This window comes from Pseudophryne corroboree, unplaced genomic scaffold (genome assembly GCF_028390025.1).
Source record: "Pseudophryne corroboree isolate aPseCor3 unplaced genomic scaffold, aPseCor3.hap2 scaffold_2665, whole genome shotgun sequence".
Classification (NCBI taxonomy): Eukaryota; Metazoa; Chordata; class Amphibia; order Anura; family Myobatrachidae; genus Pseudophryne; species Pseudophryne corroboree.
In genome coordinates, this window is record NW_026969326.1 from 1 (window position 1) to 24,882 (window position 24,882).

The 24,882-nt window shown below is 35.6% G+C and overlaps 7 non-coding genes across 7 annotated transcripts; all 7 read right to left on the minus strand.

The window, feature by feature from the left end:
• Nucleotides 1-1,650: 1,650 nt before the first annotated feature.
• TRNAT-UGU (transfer RNA threonine (anticodon UGU)) lies at nucleotides 1,651-1,743 on the minus strand. The gene is given in 2 exon segments: nucleotides 1,651-1,686; nucleotides 1,706-1,743. It is a non-coding gene; the product is annotated as a tRNA-Thr (tRNA).
• A 4,402-nt stretch (nucleotides 1,744-6,145) lies between these two features.
• Nucleotides 6,146-6,238, minus strand: TRNAT-UGU (transfer RNA threonine (anticodon UGU)). The gene is given in 2 exon segments: nucleotides 6,146-6,181; nucleotides 6,201-6,238. It is a non-coding gene; the product is annotated as a tRNA-Thr (tRNA).
• A 1,712-nt stretch (nucleotides 6,239-7,950) lies between these two features.
• TRNAT-UGU (transfer RNA threonine (anticodon UGU)) lies at nucleotides 7,951-8,043 on the minus strand. The gene is given in 2 exon segments: nucleotides 7,951-7,986; nucleotides 8,006-8,043. It is a non-coding gene; the product is annotated as a tRNA-Thr (tRNA).
• A 4,402-nt stretch (nucleotides 8,044-12,445) lies between these two features.
• On the minus strand, nucleotides 12,446-12,538 carry TRNAT-UGU (transfer RNA threonine (anticodon UGU)). Its single transcript is given in 2 exon segments — nucleotides 12,446-12,481; nucleotides 12,501-12,538. It is a non-coding gene; the product is annotated as a tRNA-Thr (tRNA).
• A 1,713-nt stretch (nucleotides 12,539-14,251) lies between these two features.
• On the minus strand, nucleotides 14,252-14,344 carry TRNAT-UGU (transfer RNA threonine (anticodon UGU)). Its single transcript is given in 2 exon segments — nucleotides 14,252-14,287; nucleotides 14,307-14,344. It is a non-coding gene; the product is annotated as a tRNA-Thr (tRNA).
• Nucleotides 14,345-20,552: 6,208 nt separating this feature from the next.
• TRNAT-UGU (transfer RNA threonine (anticodon UGU)) lies at nucleotides 20,553-20,645 on the minus strand. Its single transcript is given in 2 exon segments — nucleotides 20,553-20,588; nucleotides 20,608-20,645. It is a non-coding gene; the product is annotated as a tRNA-Thr (tRNA).
• Nucleotides 20,646-21,455: 810 nt separating this feature from the next.
• Nucleotides 21,456-21,548, minus strand: TRNAT-UGU (transfer RNA threonine (anticodon UGU)). The gene is given in 2 exon segments: nucleotides 21,456-21,491; nucleotides 21,511-21,548. It is a non-coding gene; the product is annotated as a tRNA-Thr (tRNA).
• Nucleotides 21,549-24,882: the final 3,334 nt, after the last annotated feature.

Below are 24,882 nucleotides of genomic sequence, written 5' to 3' on the forward strand. Positions count from 1 at the left end.
TAAGAATTGAAAAAGAAAATCATTTTTGGTGATGAATGATGAGCAACAAACGAACGTGCATGCCAGATGGCACTTGAATAAGCTGTCCACGGTGATAGAAAAGGTTTAAAAAAAACAACAACTATGTTATCATAATAAATGTCATTTTTTAGCTTCTGTGGTCATTTTTTGCAAGCTAAACACTGCAAGACTGTTCTACAGTTGAAGCAAGGATAAAATATCAACTCTAGTGATGAGACACTTGATGTAATGACTTCCAACTGAGATGGGACTTAAACCCACAACCATTGTCTTAGGAGAACAGTGCCTTATCCATTATGCCAGTGGTGCTTACTGATGTCCTAATTTAAGACTGATAGGTTTTTAATAGTCAATTATTTATTTTTGAAAAAAAGTGAAGCTGTTTACTGTGTTCTTTGCATTACCAAGTCCAGCAAGAAATGTGCTGGTACTAACCAGAGCTGTCAGTATGGATTATCATGCTATATTGCAGAAAATCAATTTGATGCAACTGCTTTACCAACAGTATGTTAATCTTTTCCATTGCTGTTTTGTTGGCTGACTGAAGGAAGATATGCAGTGCATTTGAACCAAAGCAGATGTGTGCTGACAACTTAAATGCACAATCATGTTTGTGTTTTTTCTTTCTTTCGTCCATCCTTTGTAATATCATATTAAATATTAAGGTAGCAGATTATAATCAATGACTAATGACATAAGAAAAGAAAAAAAAATGTATACTAAGCTGCTCCAGGTGAGGCTTGAACTCACAACCTCAGCATTGCTCAACAGATACTGTCTTACAAGCGCCGCACGCTGACCAAGTGCACCACTGGAGAACTTTGCAGCATTTGTTGGTTATGCTAGATGTGGATTTTATTCAATACAATCAGTACAGTCATAAGAATTGAAAAAGAAAATCATTTTTGGTGATGAATGATGAGCAACAAAGGAACATGCATGCCAGATGGCACTTGAATAAGCTGTCCACGGTGATAGAAAAGGTTTAAAAAAACAACAACAATAATGTTATCATAATAAATGTCATATTTTAGCTTCTGTGGTCATTTTTTACAAGCTAAACACTGCAAGACTGTTTTACAGTTGAAGCAAGGATAAAATATCAACTCTAGTGATGAGACACTTGCTGTAATGACTTCCACCACAGATGGGACTTGGACCCACAACCCCTGGCTTAGGAGAACAGTGACTTATCCATTATGTCAGTGGTGCTTACTGATGTTCTTATTTAAGACTGATAGGTTTTTAATGGTCAATTATTTATTTTTGAGGAAAAAGTGTAGCTGTTTACTGTGTTCTTTGCATTACCAAGTCCAGCAAGAGATGTGCTGATACTATCCAGAGCTGTCAGTATGGATTATCATGCTATATTGCAGAAAATCAATTTGATGCAACTGCTTTACCAACAGTATGTTAATCTTTTCCATTGCTGTTTTGTTGGATGACTGAAGGAAGATATGCAGTGCATTTGATCCAAAGCAGATGTGTGCTGACAACTTAAATACAAACTCATGTTTGTGTTTTTTCTTTCTTTCTTCCATCCTTTGTAATATCATATTAAATATTAAGGTAGCAGATTATAATCAATGACTAATGACATAAGAAAAGAAAAAAAAATGTATACTAAGCTGCTCCAGGTGAGGCTTGAACTCACAACCTCGGCATTGCTCAACAGATACTGTCTTACAAGTACCGCGCGCTGACCAAGTGCACCACTGGAGCACTTTGCAGCATTTGTTGGTTATGCTAGATGTGGATTTTATTCAATACAATCAGTACAGTCATTAGAATTGAAAAAGAAAATAATTTTTGGTGATGAATGATGAGCAACAAAGGAACATGCATGCCAGATGGCACTTGAATAAGCTGTCCACGGTGATAGAAAAGGTTTTAAAAAAACAACAACAATGTTATCATAATAAATGTCATATTTTAGCTACTGTGGTCATTTTTTACAAGCTAAACACTGCAAGACTGTTTTACAGTTGAAGCAAGGATAAAATATCAACTCTAGTGATGAGACACTTGCTGTAATGACTTCCACCCCAGATGGGACTTTGACCCACAACCCCTGACTAAGGAGAACAGTGACTTATCCATTATGCCAGTGGTGCTTACTGATGTTCTTATTTAAGACTGATAGGTTTTTAATGGTCAATTATTTATTTTTGAGGAAAAAGTGAAGCTGTTTACAGTGTTCTTTTCATTACCAAGTCCAGCAAGAAATGTGCTGGTACTATACAGAGCTGTCAGTATGTATTATCATGCTATATTGCAGAAAATCAATTTGATGCAACTGCTTTACCAATAGTATGTTAATATTTTCCATTGTTGTTTTGTTGGCTGACTGAAGGAAGATATGCAATGCATTAGAACCAAAGCAGATGTGTGCTGACAACTTAAATACAAACTCATGTTTGTGTTTTTTCTTTCTTTCTTCCATCCTTTGTAATATCATATTAAATATTAAGGTAGCAGATCATAATCTATGACTATTGACATAAGAAAAAGAAAAATAACTGTAAACAAAGCTGCTTCAGGTGAGGTTTGAATTCACAACCTCGGCATTGCTCAACAGATACTGTCTTATAAGTACCGCGTGCTGACAAATTGCGCCACTGGATCACTTAGCATAATCAGATGGTTATGCTACATGTGGATTTTATTCAATACAATCAGTACAGTCATATGAATTGAAAAAGAAAATAATTTTTGGTGATGAATGATGAGCAACAAAGGAACATGCATGCCAGATGGCACTTGAGTAAGCTGCCCACGGTGATAGAAAAGGTTTAAAAAAAACAACAACAATGTTATCATAATAAATGTCATATTTTAGCTTCTGTGGTTATTTTTTACATGCTAAACACCGCAAGACTGTTTTACAGTTGAAGGAAGGATAAAATATCAACTCTAGTGATGAGACACTTGCTGTAATGACTTCCACCCCAGATGAGACTTGGACCCACAACCCCTGGCTTAGGAGGACAGTGACTTATCCATTATGCCAGTGGTGCTTTCTGATGTTTTTATTTAAGACTGATAGGTTTTTAATAGTCAATTATTTATTTTTGAGGAAAAAGTGAAGCTGTTTACTGTGTTCTTTGCATTACCAAGTCCAGCAAGAAATGTGCTGGTACTATCCAGAGCTGTCAGTATGGATTATCATGCATTATTTCAGAAAATCAATTTGATGCAACTGCTTTACCAACAGTATGTTAATCTTTTCCATTGCTGTTTTGTTGGCTGACTGAATGAAGATATGCAGTGCATTAGAACCAAAGCAGATGTGTGCTGACAACTTAAATACTAACTCATGTTTGTGTTTTTTCTTTCTTTCTTCCATCCTTTGTAATATCATATTAAATATTAAGGTAGCAGATTATAATCAATGACTAATGACATAAGAAAAGAAAAAAAAACATAAACTAAGCTGCTCCAGGTGAGGCTTGAACGCACAACCTCGGCATTGCTCAACAGATACTTTCTTACAAAAACCGCATGCTGACCAAGTGCACCACTGGAGAACTTTGCAACATTTATTGGTTATGCTAGATGTGGATTTTATTCAATACAATCAGTACAGTCATAAGAATTGAAAAAGAAAATCATTTGTGGTGATGAATGATGAGCAACAAAGGAACATGCATGCCAGATGGCACTTGAATAAGCTGTACACGGTGATAGAAAAGGTTTTAAAAAAACAACAACAGTGTTATCATAATAAATGTCAAATTTTAGCTTCTGTGGTCATTTTTTACAAGCTAAACACTGCAAAACTGTTTTACAGTTGAAGCAAGGATAAAATATCAACTCTAGTGATGAGACACTTGCTGTAATGACTTACACCCCAGATAGGACTTGGACCCATAACCCCTAGCTTAGGAGAACAGTGACTTATCCATTATGCCAGTGGTGCTTACTGATGTTCTTATTTAAGACTGATAGGTTTTTAATAGTCAATTATTTATTTTTGAGGAAAAAGTGTAGCTGTTTACTGTGTTCTTTGCATTACCAAGTCCAGCAAGAGATGTGCTGGTACTATCCAGAGCTGTCAGTATGGATTATCATGCTATATTGCAGAAATTCAATTTGATGCAACTGCTTTACCAACAGTATGTTAATCTTTTCCATTGCTGTTTTGTTGGATGACTGAAGGAAGATATGCAGTGCATTTGATCCAAAGCAGATGTGTGCTGACAACTTAAATACAAACTCATGTTTGTGTTTTTTCTTTCTTTCTTCCATCCTTTGTAATATCATATTAAATATTAAGGTAGCAGATTATAATCTATGACTAATGACATAAGAAAAGGAAAAAAACAGTATACAAAGCTGAACTCACAACCTCGGCATTGCTCAACAGATACTGTCTTACAAGTACCGTGCGCTGACCAAGTGCACCACTGGAGCACTTTGCAGCATTTATTGGTTATGCTAGATGTGGATTTTATTCAATACAATCAGTACAGTCATAAGAATTGAAAAAGAAAATCATTTTTGGTGATGAATGATGAGCAACAAACGAACGTGCATGCCAGATGGCACTTGAATAAGCTGTCCACGGTGATAGAAAAGGTTTAAAAAACAACAACAACAATGTTATCATAATAAATGTCATATTTTAGCTTCTGTGGTCATTTTTTACAAGCTAAACACTGCAAGACTGTTTTACAGTTGAAGCAAGGATAAAATATTAACTCTAGTGATGAGACACTTGCTGTAATGACTTCCACCCCAGATGGGACTTGGACCCACAACCACTGGCTTAAGAGAACAGTGCCTTATCCATTATGCCAGTGGTGCTTTCTGATGTCCTTATTTAAGACTGATAGGCTTTTAATAGTCAATTATTTATTTTTGAAAAAAAGTGAAGCTGTTTACTGTGTTCTTTGCATTACCAAATCCAGCAAGAAATGTGCTGGTACTAACCAGAGCTGTCAGTGTGGATTATCATGCTATATTGCAGAAAATCAATTTGATGCAACTGCTTTACCAACAGTATGTTAATCTTTTCCATTGCTGTTTTGTTGGCTGACTGAAGGAAGATATGCAGTGCATTTGAACCAAAGCAGATGTGTGCTGACAGCTTAAATGCACAATCATGTTTGTGTTTTTTCTTTCTTTCTTCCATCCTTTGTAATATCATATTAAATATTAAGGTAGCAGATTATAATCAATGACTAATGACATAAGAAAAGAAAAAAAAAGTATACTAAGCTGCTCCAGGTGAGGCTTGAACGCACAACCTCGGCATTGCTCAACAGATACTTTCTTACAAATACTGCATGCTGACCAAGTGCACCATTGGAGAACTTTGCAGCATTTATTGGTTATGCTAGATGTGGATTTTATTCAATACAATCAGTACAGTCATAAGAATTGAAAAAGAAAATCATATTTGGTGATGAATGATGAGCAACAAAGGAACATGCATGCCAGATGGCACTTGAATAAACTGTACACGGTGATAGAAAAGGTTTTAAAAAAAACAACAACAATGTTATCATAATAAATGTCATATTTTAGCTTCTGTGGTCATTTTTTACAAGCTAAACACTGCAAAACTGTTTTACAGTTGAAGCAAGGATAAAATATCAACTCTAGTGATGAGACACTTGCTGTAATGACTTACACCCCAGATGGGACTTGGACCCATAACCCCTAGCTTAGGAGAACAGTGACTTATCCATTATGCCAGTGGTGCTTACTGATGTTCTTATTTAAGACTGATAGGTTTTTAATAGTCAATTATTTATTTTTGAGGAAAAAGTGTAGCTGTTTACTGTGTTCTTTGCATTACCAAGTCCAGCAAGAGATGTGCTGATACTATCCAGAGCTGTCAGTATGGATTATCATGCTATATTGCAGAAAATCAAGTTGATGCAACTGCTTTACCAACAGTATGTTAATCTTTTCCATTGCTGTTTTGTTGGCTGACTGAAGGAAGATATGCAGTGCATTTGATCCAAAGCAGATGTGTGCTGACAACTTAAATACAAACTCATGTTTGTGTTTTTTCTTTCTTTCTTCCATCCTTTGTAATATCATATTAAATATTAAGGTAGCAGATTATAATCTATGACTAATGACATAAGAAAAGGAAAAAACCAGTATACAAAGCTGCTCAAGGTGAGGCTTGAACTCACAACCTCGGCATTGCTCAACAGATACTGTCTTACAAGTACCGCGTGCTGACCAAGTGCACCACTGGAGCACTTTGCAGCATTTATTGGTTATGCTAGATGTGGATTTTATTCAATATTATCAGTACAGTCATAAGAATTGAAAAAGAAAATCATTTTTGGTGATGAATGATGAGCAACAAACGAACGTGCATGCCAGATGGCACTTGAATAAGCTGTCCACGGTGATAGAAAAGGTTTTAAAAAAACAACAACAATGTTATCATAATAAATGTCATTTTTTAGCTTCTGTGGTCATTTTTTGCAAGCTAAACACTGCAAGACTGTTCTACAGTTGAAGCAAGGATAAAATATCAACTCTAGTGATGAGACACTTGATGTAATGACTTCCAACTGAGATGGGACTTAAACCCACAACCATTGTCTTAGGAGAACAGTGCCTTATCCATTATGCCAGTGGTGCTTACTGATGTCCTAATTTAAGACTGATAGGTTTTTAATAGTCAATTATTTATTTTTGAAAAAAGTGAAGCTGTTTACTGTGTTCTTTGCATTACCAAGTCCAGCAAGAAATGTGCTGGTACTAACCAGAGCTGTCAGTATGGATTATCATGCTATATTGCAGAAAATCAATTTGATGCAACTGCTTTACCAACAGTATGTTAATCTTTTCCATTGCTGTTTTGTTGGCTGACTGAAGGAAGATATGCAGTGCATTTGAACCAAAGCAGATGTGTGCTGACAACTTAAATGCACAATCATGTTTGTGTTTTTTCTTTCTTTCTTCCATCCTTTGTAATATCATATTAAATATTAAGGTAGCAGATTATAATCAATGACTAATGACATAAGAAAAGAAAAAAAAATGTATACTAAGCTGCTCCAGTTGAGGCTTGAACTCACAACCTCGGCATTGCTCAACAGATACTGTCTTACAAGCGCCGCACGCTGACCAAGTGCACCACTGGAGAACTTTGCAGCATTTGTTGGTTATGCTAGATGTGGATTTTATTCACTACAATCAGTACAGTCATAAGAATTGAAAAAGAATATCATTTTTGGTGATGAATGATGAGCAACAAAGGTACATGCATGCCAGATGGCACTTGAATAAGCTGTCCACGGTGATAGAAAAGGTTTAAAAAAACAACAACAATAATGTTATCATAATAAATGTCATATTTTAGCTTCTTTGGTCATTTTTTACAAGCTAAACACTGCAAGACTGTTTTACAGTTGAAGCAAGGATAAAATATCAACTCTAGTGATGAGACACTTGCTGTAATGACTTCCACCACAGATGGGACTTGGACCCACAACCCCTGGCTTAGGAGAACAGTGACTTATCCATTATGCCAGTGGTGCTTACTGATGTTCTTATTTAAGACTGATAGGTTTTTAATAGTCAATTATTTATTTTTGAGGAAAAAGTGTAGCTGTTTACTGTGTTCTTTGCATTACCAAGTCCAGCAAGAGATGTGCTGATACTATCCAGAGCTGTCAGTATGGATTATCATGCTATATTGCAGAAAATCAATTTGATGCAACTGCTTTACCAACAGTATGTTAATCTTTTCCATTGCTGTTTTGTTGGATGACTGAAGGAAGATATGCAGTGCATTTGATCCAAAGCAGATGTGTGCTGACAACTTAAATACAAACTCATGTTTGTGTTTTTTCTTTCTTTCTTCCATCCTTTGTAATATCATATTAAATATTAAGGTAGCAGATTATAATCAATGACTAATGACATAAGAAAAGAAAAAAAAAATGTATACTAAGCTGCTCCAGGTGAGGCTTGAACTCACAACCTCGGCATTGCTCAACAGATACTGTCTTACAAGTACCGCGCGCTGACCAAGTGCACCACTGGAGCACTTTGCAGCATTTGTTGGTTATGCTAGATGTGGATTTTATTCAATACAATCAGTACAGTCATTAGAATTGAAAAAGAAAATAATTTTTGGTGATGAATGATGAGCAACAAAGGAACATGCATGCCAGATGGCACTTGAATAAGCTGTCCACGGTGATAGAAAAGGTTTTAAAAAAACAACAACAATGTTATCATAATAAATGTCATATTTTAGCTACTGTGGTCATTTTTTACAAGCTAAACACTGCAAGACTGTTTTACAGTTGAAGCAAGGATAAAATATCAACTCTAGTGATGAGACACTTGCTGTAATGACTTCCACCCCAGATGGGACTTTGACCCACAACCCCTGACTTAGGAGAACAGTGACTTATCCATTATGCCAGTGGTGCTTACTGATGTTCTTATTTTAGACTGATAGGTTTTTAATGGTCAATTATTTATTTTTGAGGAAAAAGTGAAGCTGTTTACAGTGTTCTTTTCATTACCAAGTCCAGCAAGAAATGTGCTGGTACTATACAGAGCTGTCAGTATGTATTATCATGCTATATTGCAGAAAATCAATTTGATGCAACTGCTTTACCAATAGTATGTTAATATTTTCCATTGTTGTTTTGTTGGCTGACTGAAGGAAGATATGCAATGCATTAGAACCAAAGCAGATGTGTGCTGACAACTTAAATACAAACTCATGTTTGTGTTTTTTCTTTCTTTCTTCCATCCTTTGTAATATCATATTAAATATTAAGGTAGCAGATCATAATCTATGACTATTGACATAAGAAAAAGAAAAATAACTGTAAACAAAGCTGCTTCAGGTGAGGCTTGAATTCACAACCTCGGCATTGCTCAACAGATACTGTCTTATAAGTACCGCGTGCTGACAAATTGCGCCACTGGAGCACTTAGCATAATCAGATGGTTATGCTACATGTGGATTTTATTCAATACAATCAGTACAGTCATATGAATTGAAAAAGAAAATAATTTTTGGTGATGAATGATGAGCAACAAAGGAACATGCATGCCAGATGGCACTTGAGTAAGCTGCCCACGGTGATAGAAAAGGTTTAAAAAAAACAACAACAATGTTATCATAATAAATGTCATATTTTAGCTTCTGTGGTTATTTTTTACATGCTAAACACCGCAAGACTGTTTTACAGTTGAAGGAAGGATAAAATATCAACTCTAGTGATGAGACACTTGCTGTAATGACTTCCACCCCAGATGAGACTTGGACCCACAACCCCTGGCTTAGGAGGACAGTGACTTATCCATTATGCCAGTGGTGCTTTCTGATGTTTTTATTTAAGACTGATAGGTTTTTAATAGTCAATTATTTATTTTTGAGGAAAAAGTGAAGCTGTTTACTGTGTTCTTTGCATTACCAAGTCCAGCAAGAAATGTGCTGGTACTATCCAGAGCTGTCAGTATGGATTATCATGCATTATTTCAGAAAATCAATTTGATGCAACTGCTTTACCAACAGTATGTTAATCTTTTCCATTGCTGTTTTGTTGGCTGACTGAAGGAAGATATGCAGTGCATTAGAACCAAAGCAGATGTGTGCTGACAACTTAAATACTAACTCATGTTTGTGTTTTTTCTTTCTTTCTTCCATCCTTTGTAATATCATATTAAATATTAAGGTAGCAGATTATAATCAATGACTAATGACATAAGAAAAGAAAAAAAAACATAAACTAAGCTGCTCCAGGTGAGGCTTGAACGCACAACCTCGGCATTGCTCAACAGATACTTTCTTACAAAAACCGCATGCTGACCAAGTGCACCACTGGAGAACTTTGCAACATTTATTGGTTATGCTAGATGTGGATTTTATTCAATACAATCAGTACAGTCATAAGAATTGAAAAAGAAAATCATTTGTGGTGATGAATGATGAGCAACAAAGGAACATGCATGCCAGATGGCACTTGAATAAGCTGTACACGGTGATAGAAAAGGTTTTAAAAAAACAACAACAGTGTTATCATAATAAATGTCAAATTTTAGCTTCTGTGGTCATTTTTTACAAGCTAAACACTGCAAAACTGTTTTACAGTTGAAGCAAGGATAAAATATCAACTCTAGTGATGAGACACTTGCTGTAATGACTTACACCCCAGATAGGACTTGGACCCATAACCCCTAGCTTAGGAGAACAGTGACTTATCCATTATGCCAGTGGTGCTTACTGATGTTCTTATTTAAGACTGATAGGTTTTTAATAGTCAATTATTTATTTTTGAGGAAAAAGTGTAGCTGTTTACTGTGTTCTTTGCATTACCAAGTCCAGCAAGAGATGTGCTGGTACTATCCAGAGCTGTCAGTATGGATTATCATGCTATATTGCAGAAATTCAATTTGATGCAACTGCTTTACCAACAGTATGTTAATCTTTTCCATTGCTGTTTTGTTGGATGACTGAAGGAAGATATGCAGTGCATTTGATCCAAAGCAGATGTGTGCTGACAACTTAAATACAAACTCATGTTTGTGTTTTTTCTTTCTTTCTTCCATCCTTTGTAATATCATATTAAATATTAAGGTAGCAGATTATAATCTATGACTAATGACATAAGAAAAGGAAAAAAACAGTATACAAAGCTGAACTCACAACCTCGGCATTGCTCAACAGATACTGTCTTACAAGTACCGTGCGCTGACCAAGTGCACCACTGGAGCACTTTGCAGCATTTATTGGTTATGCTAGATGTGGATTTTATTCAATACAATCAGTACAGTCATAAGAATTGAAAAAGAAAATCATTTTTGGTGATGAATGATGAGCAACAAACGAACGTGCATGCCAGATGGCACTTGAATAAGCTGTCCACGGTGATAGAAAAGGTTTAAAAAACAACAACAACAATGTTATCATAATAAATGTCATATTTTAGCTTCTGTGGTCATTTTTTACAAGCTAAACACTGCAAGACTGTTTTACAGTTGAAGCAAGGATAAAATATTAACTCTAGTGATGAGACACTTGCTGTAATGACTTCCACCCCAGATGGGACTTGGACCCACAACCACTGGCTTAAGAGAACAGTGCCTTATCCATTATGCCAGTGGTGCTTTCTGATGTCCTTATTTAAGACTGATAGGCTTTTAATAGTCAATTATTTATTTTTGAAAAAAAGTGAAGCTGTTTACTGTGTTCTTTGCATTACCAAATCCAGCAAGAAATGTGCTGGTACTAACCAGAGCTGTCAGTGTGGATTATCATGCTATATTGCAGAAAATCAATTTGATGCAACTGCTTTACCAACAGTATGTTAATCTTTTCCATTGCTGTTTTGTTGGCTGACTGAAGGAAGATATGCAGTGCATTTGAACCAAAGCAGATGTGTGCTGACAGCTTAAATGCACAATCATGTTTGTGTTTTTTCTTTCTTTCTTCCATCCTTTGTAATATCATATTAAATATTAAGGTAGCAGATTATAATCAATGACTAATGACATAAGAAAAGAAAAAAAAAGTATACTAAGCTGCTCCAGGTGAGGCTTGAACGCACAACCTCGGCATTGCTCAACAGATACTTTCTTACAAATACTGCATGCTGACCAAGTGCACCATTGGAGAACTTTGCAGCATTTATTGGTTATGCTAGATGTGGATTTTATTCAATACAATCAGTACAGTCATAAGAATTGAAAAAGAAAATCATATTTGGTGATGAATGATGAGCAACAAAGGAACATGCATGCCAGATGGCACTTGAATAAACTGTACACGGTGATAGAAAAGGTTTTAAAAAAAACAACAACAATGTTATCATAATAAATGTCATATTTTAGCTTCTGTGGTCATTTTTTACAAGCTAAACACTGCAAAACTGTTTTACAGTTGAAGCAAGGATAAAATATCAACTCTAGTGATGAGACACTTGCTGTAATGACTTACACCCCAGATGGGACTTGGACCCATAACCCCTAGCTTAGGAGAACAGTGACTTATCCATTATGCCAGTGGTGCTTACTGATGTTCTTATTTAAGACTGATAGGTTTTTAATAGTCAATTATTTATTTTTGAGGAAAAAGTGTAGCTGTTTACTGTGTTCTTTGCATTACCAAGTCCAGCAAGAGATGTGCTGATACTATCCAGAGCTGTCAGTATGGATTATCATGCTATATTGCAGAAAATCAAGTTGATGCAACTGCTTTACCAACAGTATGTTAATCTTTTCCATTGCTGTTTTGTTGGCTGACTGAAGGAAGATATGCAGTGCATTTGATCCAAAGCAGATGTGTGCTGACAACTTAAATACAAACTCATGTTTGTGTTTTTTCTTTCTTTCTTCCATCCTTTGTAATATCATATTAAATATTAAGGTAGCAGATTATAATCTATGACTAATGACATAAGAAAAGGAAAAAACCAGTATACAAAGCTGCTCAAGGTGAGGCTTGAACTCACAACCTCGGCATTGCTCAACAGATACTGTCTTACAAGTACCGCGTGCTGACCAAGTGCACCACTGGAGCACTTTGCAGCATTTATTGGTTATGCTAGATGTGGATTTTATTCAATATTATCAGTACAGTCATAAGAATTGAAAAAGAAAATCATTTTTGGTGATGAATGATGAGCAACAAACGAACGTGCATGCCAGATGGCACTTGAATAAGCTGTCCACGGTGATAGAAAAGGTTTTAAAAAAACAACAACAATGTTATCATAATAAATGTCATTTTTTAGCTTCTGTGGTCATTTTTTGCAAGCTAAACACTGCAAGACTGTTCTACAGTTGAAGCAAGGATAAAATATCAACTCTAGTGATGAGACACTTGATGTAATGACTTCCAACTGAGATGGGACTTAAACCCACAACCATTGTCTTAGGAGAACAGTGCCTTATCCATTATGCCAGTGGTGCTTACTGATGTCCTAATTTAAGACTGATAGGTTTTTAATAGTCAATTATTTATTTTTGAAAAAAAGTGAAGCTGTTTACTGTGTTCTTTGCATTACCAAGTCCAGCAAGAAATGTGCTGGTACTAACCAGAGCTGTCAGTATGGATTATCATGCTATATTGCAGAAAATCAATTTGATGCAACTGCTTTACCAACAGTATGTTAATCTTTTCCATTGCTGTTTTGTTGGCTGACTGAAGGAAGATATGCAGTGCATTTGAACCAAAGCAGATGTGTGCTGACAACTTAAATGCACAATCATGTTTGTGTTTTTTCTTTCTTTCTTCCATCCTTTGTAATATCATATTAAATATTAAGGTAGCAGATTATAATCAATGACTAATGACATAAGAAAAGAAAAAAAAATGTATACTAAGCTGCTCCAGTTGAGGCTTGAACTCACAACCTCGGCATTGCTCAACAGATACTGTCTTACAAGCGCCGCACGCTGACCAAGTGCACCACTGGAGAACTTTGCAGCATTTGTTGGTTATGCTAGATGTGGATTTTATTCACTACAATCAGTACAGTCATAAGAATTGAAAAAGAATATCATTTTTGGTGATGAATGATGAGCAACAAAGGTACATGCATGCCAGATGGCACTTGAATAAGCTGTCCACGGTGATAGAAAAGGTTTAAAAAAACAACAACAATAATGTTATCATAATAAATGTCATATTTTAGCTTCTTTGGTCATTTTTTACAAGCTAAACACTGCAAGACTGTTTTACAGTTGAAGCAAGGATAAAATATCAACTCTAGTGATGAGACACTTGCTGTAATGACTTCCACCACAGATGGGACTTGGACCCACAACCCCTGGCTTAGGAGAACAGTGACTTATCCATTATGCCAGTGGTGCTTACTGATGTTCTTATTTAAGACTGATAGGTTTTTAATAGTCAATTATTTATTTTTGAGGAAAAAGTGTAGCTGTTTACTGTGTTCTTTGCATTACCAAGTCCAGCAAGAGATGTGCTGATACTATCCAGAGCTGTCAGTATGGATTATCATGCTATATTGCAGAAAATCAATTTGATGCAACTGCTTTACCAACAGTATGTTAATCTTTTCCATTGCTGTTTTGTTGGATGACTGAAGGAAGATATGCAGTGCATTTGATCCAAAGCAGATGTGTGCTGACAACTTAAATACAAACTCATGTTTGTGTTTTTTCTTTCTTTCTTCCATCCTTTGTAATATCATATTAAATATTAAGGTAGCAGATTATAATCAATGACTAATGACATAAGAAAAGAAAAAAAAAATGTATACTAAGCTGCTCCAGGTGAGGCTTGAACTCACAACCTCGGCATTGCTCAACAGATACTATCTTACAAGTACCGCGCGCTGACCAAGTGCACCACTGGAGCACTTTGCAGCATTTGTTGGTTATGCTAGATGTGGATTTTATTCAATACAATCAGTACAGTCATTAGAATTGAAAAAGAAAATAATTTTTGGTGATGAATGATGAGCAACAAAGGAACATGCATGCCAGATGGCACTTGAATAAGCTGTCCACGGTGATAGAAAAGGTTTTAAAAAAACAACAACAATGTTATCATAATAAATGTCATATTTTAGCTACTGTGGTCATTTTTTACAAGCTAAACACTGCAAGACTGTTTTACAGTTGAAGCAAGGATAAAATATCAACTCTAGTGATGAGACACTTGCTGTAATGACTTCCACCCCAGATGGGACTTTGACCCACAACCCCTGACTTAGGAGAACAGTGACTTATCCATTATGCCAGTGGTGCTTACTGATGTTCTTATTTAAGACTGATAGGTTTTTAATGGTCAATTATTTATTTTTGAGGAAAAAGTGAAGCTGTTTACAGTGTTCTTTTCATTACCAAGTCCAGCAAGAAATGTGCTGGTACTATACAGAGCTGTCAGTATGTATTATCATGCTATATTGCAGAAAATCAATTTGATGCAACTGCTTTACCAATAGTATGTTAATATTTTCCATTGTTGTTTTGTTGGCTGACTGAAGGAAGATATGCAATGCATTAGAACCAAAGCAGATGTGTGCTGACAACTTAAATACAAACTCATGTTTGTGTTTTTTCTTTCTTTCTTCCATCCTTTGTAATATCATATTAAATATTAAGGTAGCAGATCATAATCTATGACTATTGACATAAGAAAAAGAAAAATAACTGTAAACAAAGCTGCTTCAGGTGAGGCTTGAATTCACAACCTCGGCATTGCTCAACAGATACTGTCTTATAAGTACCGCGTGCTGACAAATTGCGCCACTGGAGCACTTAGCATAATCAGATGGTTATGCTACATGTGGATTTTATTCAATACAATCAGTACAGTCATATGAATTGAAAAAGAAAATAATTTTTGGTGATGAATGATGAGCAACAAAGGAACATGCATGCCAGATGGCACTTGAGTAAGCTGCCCACGGTGATAGAAAAGGTTTAAAAAAAACAACAACAATGTTATCATAATAAATGTCATATTTTAGCTTCTGTGGTTATTTTTTACATGCTAAACACCGCAAGACTGTTTTACAGTTGAAGGAAGGATAAAATATCAACTCTAGTGATGAGACACTTGCTGTAATGACTTCCACCCCAGATGAGACTTGGACCCACAACCCCTGGCTTAGGAGGACAGTGACTTATCCATTATGCCAGTGGTGCTTTCTGATGTTTTTATTTAAGACTGATAGGTTTTTAATAGTCAATTATTTATTTTTGAGGAAAAAGTGAAGCTGTTTACTGTGTTCTTTGCATTACCAAGTCCAGCAAGAAATGTGCTGGTACTATCCAGAGCTGTCAGTATGGATTATCATGCATTATTTCAGAAAATCAATTTGATGCAACTGCTTTACCAACAGTATGTTAATCTTTTCCATTGCTGTTTTGTTGGCTGACTGAAGGAAGATATGCAGTGCATTAGAACCAAAGCAGATGTGTGCTGACAACTTAAATACTAACTCATGTTTGTGTTTTTTCTTTCTTTCTTCCATCCTTTGTAATATCATATTAAATATTAAGGTAGCAGATTATAATCAATGACTAATGACATAAGAAAAGAAAAAAAAAACATAAACTAAGCTGCTCCAGGTGAGGCTTGAACGCACAACCTCGGCATTGCTCAACAGATACTTTCTTACAAAAACCGCATGCTGACCAAGTGCACCACTGGAGAACTTTGCAACATTTATTGGTTATGCTAGATGTGGATTTTATTCAATACAATCAGTACAGTCATAAGAATTGAAAAAGAAAATCATTTGTGGTGATGAATGATGAGCAACAAAGGAACATGCATGCCAGATGGCACTTGAATAAGCTGTACACGGTGATAGAAAAGGTTTTAAAAAAACAACAACAGTGTTATCATAATAAATGTCAAATTTTAGCTTCTGTGGTCATTTTTTACAAGCTAAACACTGCAAAACTGTTTTACAGTTGAAGCAAGGATAAAATATCAACTCTAGTGATGAGACACTTGCTGTAATGACTTACACCCCAGATAGGACTTGGACCCATAACCCCTAGTTTAGGAGAACAGTGACTTATCCATTATGCCAGTGGTGCTTACTGATGTTCTTATTTAAGACTGATAGGTTTTTAATAGTCAATTATTTATTTTTGAGGAAAAAGTGTAGCTGTTTACTGTGTTCTTTGCATTACCAAGTCCAGCAAGAGATGTGCTGGTACTATCCAGAGCTGTCAGTATGGATTATCATGCTATATTGCAGAAATTCAATTTGATGCAACTGCTTTACCAACAGTATGTTAATCTTTTCCATTGCTGTTTTGTTGGATGACTGAAGGAAGATATGCAGTGCATTTGATCCAAAGCAGATGTGTGCTGACAACTTAAATACAAACTCATGTTTGTGTTTTTTCTTTCTTTCTTCCATCCTTTGTAATATCATATTAAATATTAAGGTAGCAGATTATAATCTATGACTAATGACATAAGAAAAGGAAAAAAACAGTATACAAAGCTGAACTCACAACCTCGGCATTGCTCAACAGATACTGTCTTACAAGTACCGTGCGCTGACCAAGTGCACCACTGGAGCACTTTGCAGCATTTATTGGTTATGCTAGATGTGGATTTTATTCAATACAATCAGTACAGTCATAAGAATTGAAAAAGAAAATCATTTTTGGTGATGAATGATGAGCAACAAACGAACGTGCATGCCAGATGGCACTTGAATAAGCTGTCCACGGTGATAGAAAAGGTTTAAAAAACAACAACAACAATGTTATCATAATAAATGTCATATTTTAGCTTCTGTGGTCATTTTTTACAAGCTAAACACTGCAAGACTGTTTTACAGTTGAAGCAAGGATAAAATATTAACTCTAGTGATGAGACACTTGCTGTAATGACTTCCACCCCAGATGGGACTTGGACCCACAACCACTGGCTTAAGAGAACAGTGCCTTATCCATTATGCCAGTGGTGCTTTCTGATGTCCTTATTTAAGACTGATAGGCTTTTAATAGTCAATTATTTATTTTTGAAAAAAAGTGAAGCTGTTTACTGTGTTCTTTGCATTACCAAATCCAGCAAGAAATGTGCTGGTACTAACCAGAGCTGTCAGTGTGGATTATCATGCTATATTGCAGAAAATCAATTTGATGCAACTGCTTTACCAACAGTATGTTAATCTTTTCCATTGCTGTTTTGTTGGCTGACTGAAGGAAGATATGCAGTGCATTTGAACCAAAGCAGATGTGTGCTGACAGCTTAAATGCACAATCATGTTTGTGTTTTTTCTTTCTTTCTTCCATCCTTTGTAATATCATATTAAATATTAAGGTAGCAGATTATAATCAATGACTAATGACATAAGAAAAGAAAAAAAAAGTATACTAAGCTGCTCCAGGTGAGGCTTGAACGCACAACCTCGGCATTGCTCAACAGATACTTTCTTACAAATACTGCATGCTGACCAAGTGCACCATTGGAGAACTTTGCAGCATTTATTGGTTATGCTAGATGTGGATTTTATTCAATACAATCAGTACAGTCATAAGAATTGAAAAAGAAAATCATATTTGGTGATGAATGATGAGCAACAAAGGAACATGCATGCCAGATGGCACTTGAATAAACTGTACACGGTGATAGAAAAGGTTTTAAAAAAAACAACAACAATGTTATCATAATAAATGTCATATTTTAGCTTCTGTGGTCATTTTTTACAAGCTAAACACTGCAAAACTGTTTTACAGTTGAAGCAAGGATAAAATATCAACTCTAGTGATGAGACACTTGCTGTAATGACTTACACCCCAGATGGGACTTGGACCCATAACCCCTAGCTTAGGAGAACAGTGACTTATCCATTATGCCAGTGGTGCTTACTGATGTTCTTATTTAAGACTGATAGGTTTTTAATAGTCAATTATTTATTTTTGAGGAAAAAGTGTAGCTGTTTACTGTGTTCTTTGCATTACCAAGTCCAGCAAGAGATGTGCTGATACTATCCAGAGCTGTCAGTATGGATTATCATGCTATATTGCAGAAAATCAAGTTGATGCAACTGCTTTACCAACAGTATGTTAATCTTTTCCATTGCTGTTTTGTTGGCTGACTGAAGGAAGATATGCAGTGCATTTGATCCAAAGCAGATGTGTGCTGACAACTTAAATACAAACTCATGTTTGTGTTTTTTCTTTCTTTCTTCCATCCTTTGTAATATCATATTAAATATTAAGGTAGCAGATTATAATCTATGACTAATGACATAAGAAAAGGAAAAAACCAGTATACAAAGCTGCTCAAGGTGAGGCTTGAACTCACAACCTCAGCATTGCTCAACAGATACTGTCTTACAAGTACCGCGTGCTGACCAAGTGCACCACTGGAGCACTTTGCAGCATTTATTGGTTATGCTAGATGTGGATTTTATTCAATATTATCAGTACAGTCATAAGAATTGAAAAAGAAAATCATTTTTGGTGATGAATGATGAGCAACAAACGAACGTGCATGCCAGATGGCACTTGAATAAGCTGTCCACGGTGATAGAAAAGGTTTTAAAAAAACAACAACAATGTTATCATAATAAATGTCATTTTTTAGCTTCTGTGGTCATTTTTTGCAAGCTAAACACTGCAAGACTGTTCTACAGTTGAAGCAAGGATAAAATATCAACTCTAGTGATGAGACACTTGATGTAATGACTTCCAACTGAGATGGGACTTAAACCCACAACCATTGTCTTAGGAGAACAGTGCCTTATCCATTATGCCAGTGGTGCTTACTGATGTCCTAATTTAAGACTGATAGGTTTTTAATAGTCAATTATTTATTTTTGAAAAAAAGTGAAGCTGTTTACTGTGTTCTTTGCATTACCAAGTCCAGCAAGAAATGTGCTGGTACTAACCAGAGCTGTCAGTATGGATTATCATGCTATATTGCAGAAAATCAATTTGATGCAACTGCTTTACCAACAGTATGTTAATCTTTTCCATTGCTGTTTTGTTGGCTGACTGAAGGAAGATATGCAGTGCATTTGAACCAAAGCAGATGTGTGCTGACAACTTAAATGCACAATCATGTTTGTGTTTTTTCTTTCTTTCTTCCATCCTTTGTAATATCATATTAAATATTAAGGTAGCAGATTATAATCAATGACTAATGACATAAGAAAAGAAAAAAAAATGTATACTAAGCTGCTCCAGTTGAGGCTTGAACTCACAACCTCGGCATTGCTCAACAGATACTGTCTTACAAGCGCCGCACGCTGACCAAGTGCACCACTGGAGAACTTTGCAGCATTTGTTGGTTATGCTAGATGTGGATTTTATTCACTACAATCAGTACAGTCATAAGAATTGAAAAAGAATATCATTTTTGGTGATGAATGATGAGCAACAAAGGTACATGCATGCCAGATGGCACTTGAATAAGCTGTCCACGGTGATAGAAAAGGTTTAAAAAAACAACAACAATAATGTTATCATAATAAATGTCATATTTTAGCTTCTTTGGTCATTTTTTACAAGCTAAACACTGCAAGACTGTTTTACAGTTGAAGCAAGGATAAAATATCAACTCTAGTGATGAGACACTTGCTGTAATGACTTCCACCACAGATGGGACTTGGACCCACAACCCCTGGCTTAGGAGAACAGTGACTTATCCATTATGCCAGTGGTGCTTACTGATGTTCTTATTTAAGACTGATAGGTTTTTAATAGTCAATTATTTATTTTTGAGGAAAAAGTGTAGCTGTTTACTGTGTTCTTTGCATTACCAAGTCCAGCAAGAGATGTGCTGATACTATCCAGAGCTGTCAGTATGGATTATCATGCTATATTGCAGAAAATCAATTTGATGCAACTGCTTTACCAACAGTATGTTAATCTTTTCCATTGCTGTTTTGTTGGATGACTGAAGGAAGATATGCAGTGCATTTGATCCAAAGCAGATGTGTGCTGACAACTTAAATACAAACTCATGTTTGTGTTTTTTCTTTCTTTCTTCCATCCTTTGTAATATCATATTAAATATTAAGGTAGCAGATTATAATCAATGACTAATGACATAAGAAAAGAAAAAAAAATGTATACTAAGCTGCTCCAGGTGAGGCTTGAACTCACAACCTCGGCATTGCTCAACAGATACTGTCTTACAAGTACCGCGCGCTGACCAAGTGCACCACTGGAGCACTTTGCAGCATTTGTTGGTTATGCTAGATGTGGATTTTATTCAATACAATCAGTACAGTCATTAGAATTGAAAAAGAAAATAATTTTTGGTGATGAATGATGAGCAACAAAGGAACATGCATGCCAGATGGCACTTGAATAAGCTGTCCACGGTGATAGAAAAGGTTTTAAAAAAACAACAACAATGTTATCATAATAAATGTCATATTTTAGCTACTGTGGTCATTTTTTACAAGATAAACACTGCAAGACTGTTTTACAGTTGAAGCAAGGATAAAATATCAACTCTAGTGATGAGACACTTGCTGTAATGACTTCCACCCCAGATGGGACTTTGACCCACAACCCCTGACTTAGGAGAACAGTGACTTATCCATTATGCCAGTGGTGCTTACTGATGTTCTTATTTAAGACTGATAGGTTTTTAATGGTCAATTAATTATTTTTGAGGAAAAAGTGAAGCTGTTTACAGTGTTCTTTTCATTACCAAGTCCAGCAAGAAATGTGCTGGTACTATACAGAGCTGTCAGTATGTATTATCATGCTATATTGCAGAAAATCAATTTGATGCAACTGCTTTACCAATAGTATGTTAATATTTTCCATTGTTGTTTTGTTGGCTGACTGAAGGAAGATATGCAATGCATTAGAACCAAAGCAGATGTGTGCTGACAACTTAAATACAAACTCATGTTTGTGTTTTTTCTTTCTTTCTTCCATCCTTTGTAATATCATATTAAATATTAAGGTAGCAGTTTATAATCAATGACTATTGACATAAGAAAAAGAATAAAAACAGTAAACAAAGCAGCTCCAGGTGAGGCTTGAACTCACAACCTCAGCATTGCTCAACAGATACTGTCTTACAAGTACCGCGCGCTGACAAATTGCGCCACTGGAGCATTTAGCAGCATCAGTTGGTTATACTAGATGGGAATTTTATTCAATACAATCAGTACAGTCATAAGAATTTAAAAAGAAAATTATTTTTGGTGATGAATGATGAGCAACAAACGAACGTGCATGCCAGATGGCACTTGAATAAGCTGTCCACGGTGATAGAAAAGGTTTAAAAAAAACAACAACAATGTTATCATAATAAATGTAATTTTTTAGCTTCTGTGGTCATTTTTTGCAAGCTAAACACTGCAAGACTGTTGTACAGTTGAAGCAAGGATAAAATATCAACTCTAGTGATGAGACACTTGCTGTAATGACTTCAAACTGAGATGGGACTTAAACCCACAACCATCGGCTTAGGAGAACAGTGCCTTATCCATTATGCCAGTGGTGCTTACTGATATCCTAATTTAAGACTGATAGGTTTTTAATAGTCAATTATTTATTTTTGAAAAAAAGTGAAGCTGTTTACTGTGTTCTTTGCATTACCAAGTCCAGCAAGAAATGTGCTGTTACTAACCAGAGCTGTCAGTATGGATTATCATGCTATATTGCAGAAAATCAATTTGATGCAACTGCTTTACCAACAGTATGTTAATCTTTTCCATTGCTGTTTTGTTGGCTGACTGAAGGAAGATATGCAGTGCATTTGAACCAAAGCAGATGTGTGCTGACAACTTAAATGCACAATCATGTTTGTGTTTTTTCTTTCTTTCTTCCATCCTTTGTAATATCATATTAAATATTAAGGTAGCAGATTATAATCAATGACTAATGACATAAGAAAAGAAAAAAAAACGTATACTAAGCTGCTCCAGGTGAGGCTTGAACTCACAACCTCGGCATTGCTCAACAGATACTGTCTTACAAGTACCACACGCTGACCAAGTGCACCACTGGAGAACTTTGCAGCATTTATTGGTTATGCTAGATGTGGATTTTATTCAATACAATCAGTACAGTCATAAGAATTGAAAAAGAAAATCATTTTTGGTGATGAATGATGAGCAACAAAGGAACATGCATGCCAGATGGCACTTGAATAAGCTGTCCACGGTGATAGAAAAGGTTTAAAAAACAACAACAATAATGTTATCATAATAAATGTCATATTTTAGCTTCTGTGGTCATTTTTTAAAAGCTAAACACTGCAAGACTGTTTTACAGTTGAAGCAAGGATAAAATATCAACTCTAGTGATGAGACACTTGCTGTAATGACTTCCACCCCAGATGGGACTTGGACCCACAACCCCTGGCTTAGGAGAACAGTGACTTATCCATTATGCCAGTGGTGCTTACTGATGTTCTTATTTAAGACTGATAGGTTTTTAATAGTCAATTATTTATTTTTGAGGAAAAAGTGAAGCTGTTTACAGTGTTCTTTTCATTACCAAGTCCAGCAAGAAATGTGCTGGTACTATACAGAGCTGTCAGTATGGATTATCATGCTATATTGCAGAAAATCAATTTGATGCAACTGCTTTACCAATAGTATGTTAATATTTTCCATTGTTGTTTTGTTGGCTGACTGAAGGAAGATATGCAGTGCATTAGAACTAAAGCAGATGTGTGCTGACAACTTAAATACTTACTCATGTTTGTGTTTTTTTCTTTCTTTCTTCCATCCTTTGTAATATCATATTAAATATTAAGGTAGCAGATCATAATCTATGACTATTGACATAAGAAAAAGAAAAAAAAACAGTAAACAAAGCTGCTTCAGGTGAAGTTTGAACTCACAACCTCGGCATTGCTCAACAGATACTGTCTTATAAGTACCGTGCGCTGACCAATTGCGCCACTGGAGCACTTAGCAGCATCAATTGGTTATGCTAGATGTGGCTTTTATTCAATACAATCAGTACAGTCATAAGAAATGAAAAAGAAAATCATTTTTGGTGATGAATGATGAGCAACAAACGAACGTGCATGCCAGATGGCACTTGAATAAGTTGTCCACGGTGATAGAAAAGGTTTAAAAAAAACAACAACAATGTTATCATAATAAATGTCATTTTTTAGCTTCTGTGGTCATTTTTTGCAAGCTAAACACTGCAAGACTGTTGTACAGTTGAAGCAAGGATAAAATATCAACTCTAGTGATGAGACACTTGCTGTAATGACTTCAAACTCAGATGGGACTTAAACCCACAACCACTGGCTTAGGAGAACAGTGCCTTATCCATTATGCCAGTGGTGCTTACTGATGTCCTTATTTAAGACTGATCGGTTTTTAATAGTCAATTATTTATTTATTTTTAAAAAGTGAAGCTGTTTACTGTGTTCTTTGCATTACCAAGTCCAGCAAGAAATGTGCTGGTACTATCCAGAGCTGTCAGTATGGATTATCATGCTATATTGCAGAAAATCAATTTGATGCAACTGCTTTACCAACAGTATGTTAATCTTTTCCATTGCTGTTTTGTTGGCTGACTGAAGGAAGATATGCAGTGCATTTGAACCAAAGCAGATGTGTGCTGACAACTTAAATGCACAATCATGTTTGTGTTTTTTCTTTATTTCTTCCATCCTTTGTAATATCATATTAAATATTAAGGTAGCAGTTTATAATCAATGACTAATGACATAAGAAAAGGAAAAAAACATTATACAAAGCTGATCCAGGAGAAGCTTGAAGTCACAACCTCGGCATTGCTCAACAGATACTGTCTTAAAAGTATTGTGCACTGACCAATTGCACCAATGGAACACTTTGCAGCATTAATTGGTTATGCTAGATGTGGATTTTATTCAATACAATCAGTACAGTCATAAGAATTGAAAAAGAAAATCATTTTTGGTGATGAATGATGAGCAACAAAGGAACATGCATGCCAGATGGCACTTGAATAAGCTGTCCACGGTGATAGAAAAGGTTTAAAATAAGCCAACAACAATGTCATCTTAATAAATGCCATATTTAGCTTCTGTGGTCATTTTTTGCAAACTAAACACTGCAAGACTGTTGTACAGTTGAAGCAAGGATAAAATATCAACTCTAGTGATGAGACACTTGCTATAATGACTTCAAACTCAGATGGGACTTAAACCCACAACCACTGGCTTAGGAGAACAGTGCCTTATCAATTATGCCAGTGGTGCTTACTGATGTCCTTATTTAAGACTGATCGGTTTTTAATAGTCAATTATTTATTTATTTTAAAAAGTGAAGCTGTTTACTGTATTCTTTGCATTACCAAGTCCAGCAAGAAATGTGCTGGTACTATCCAGAGCTGTCAGTATGGATTATCATGCTATATTGCAGAAAATCAATTTGATGCAACTGCTTTACCAACAGTATGTTAATCTTTTACATTGCTGTTTTGTTGGCTGAC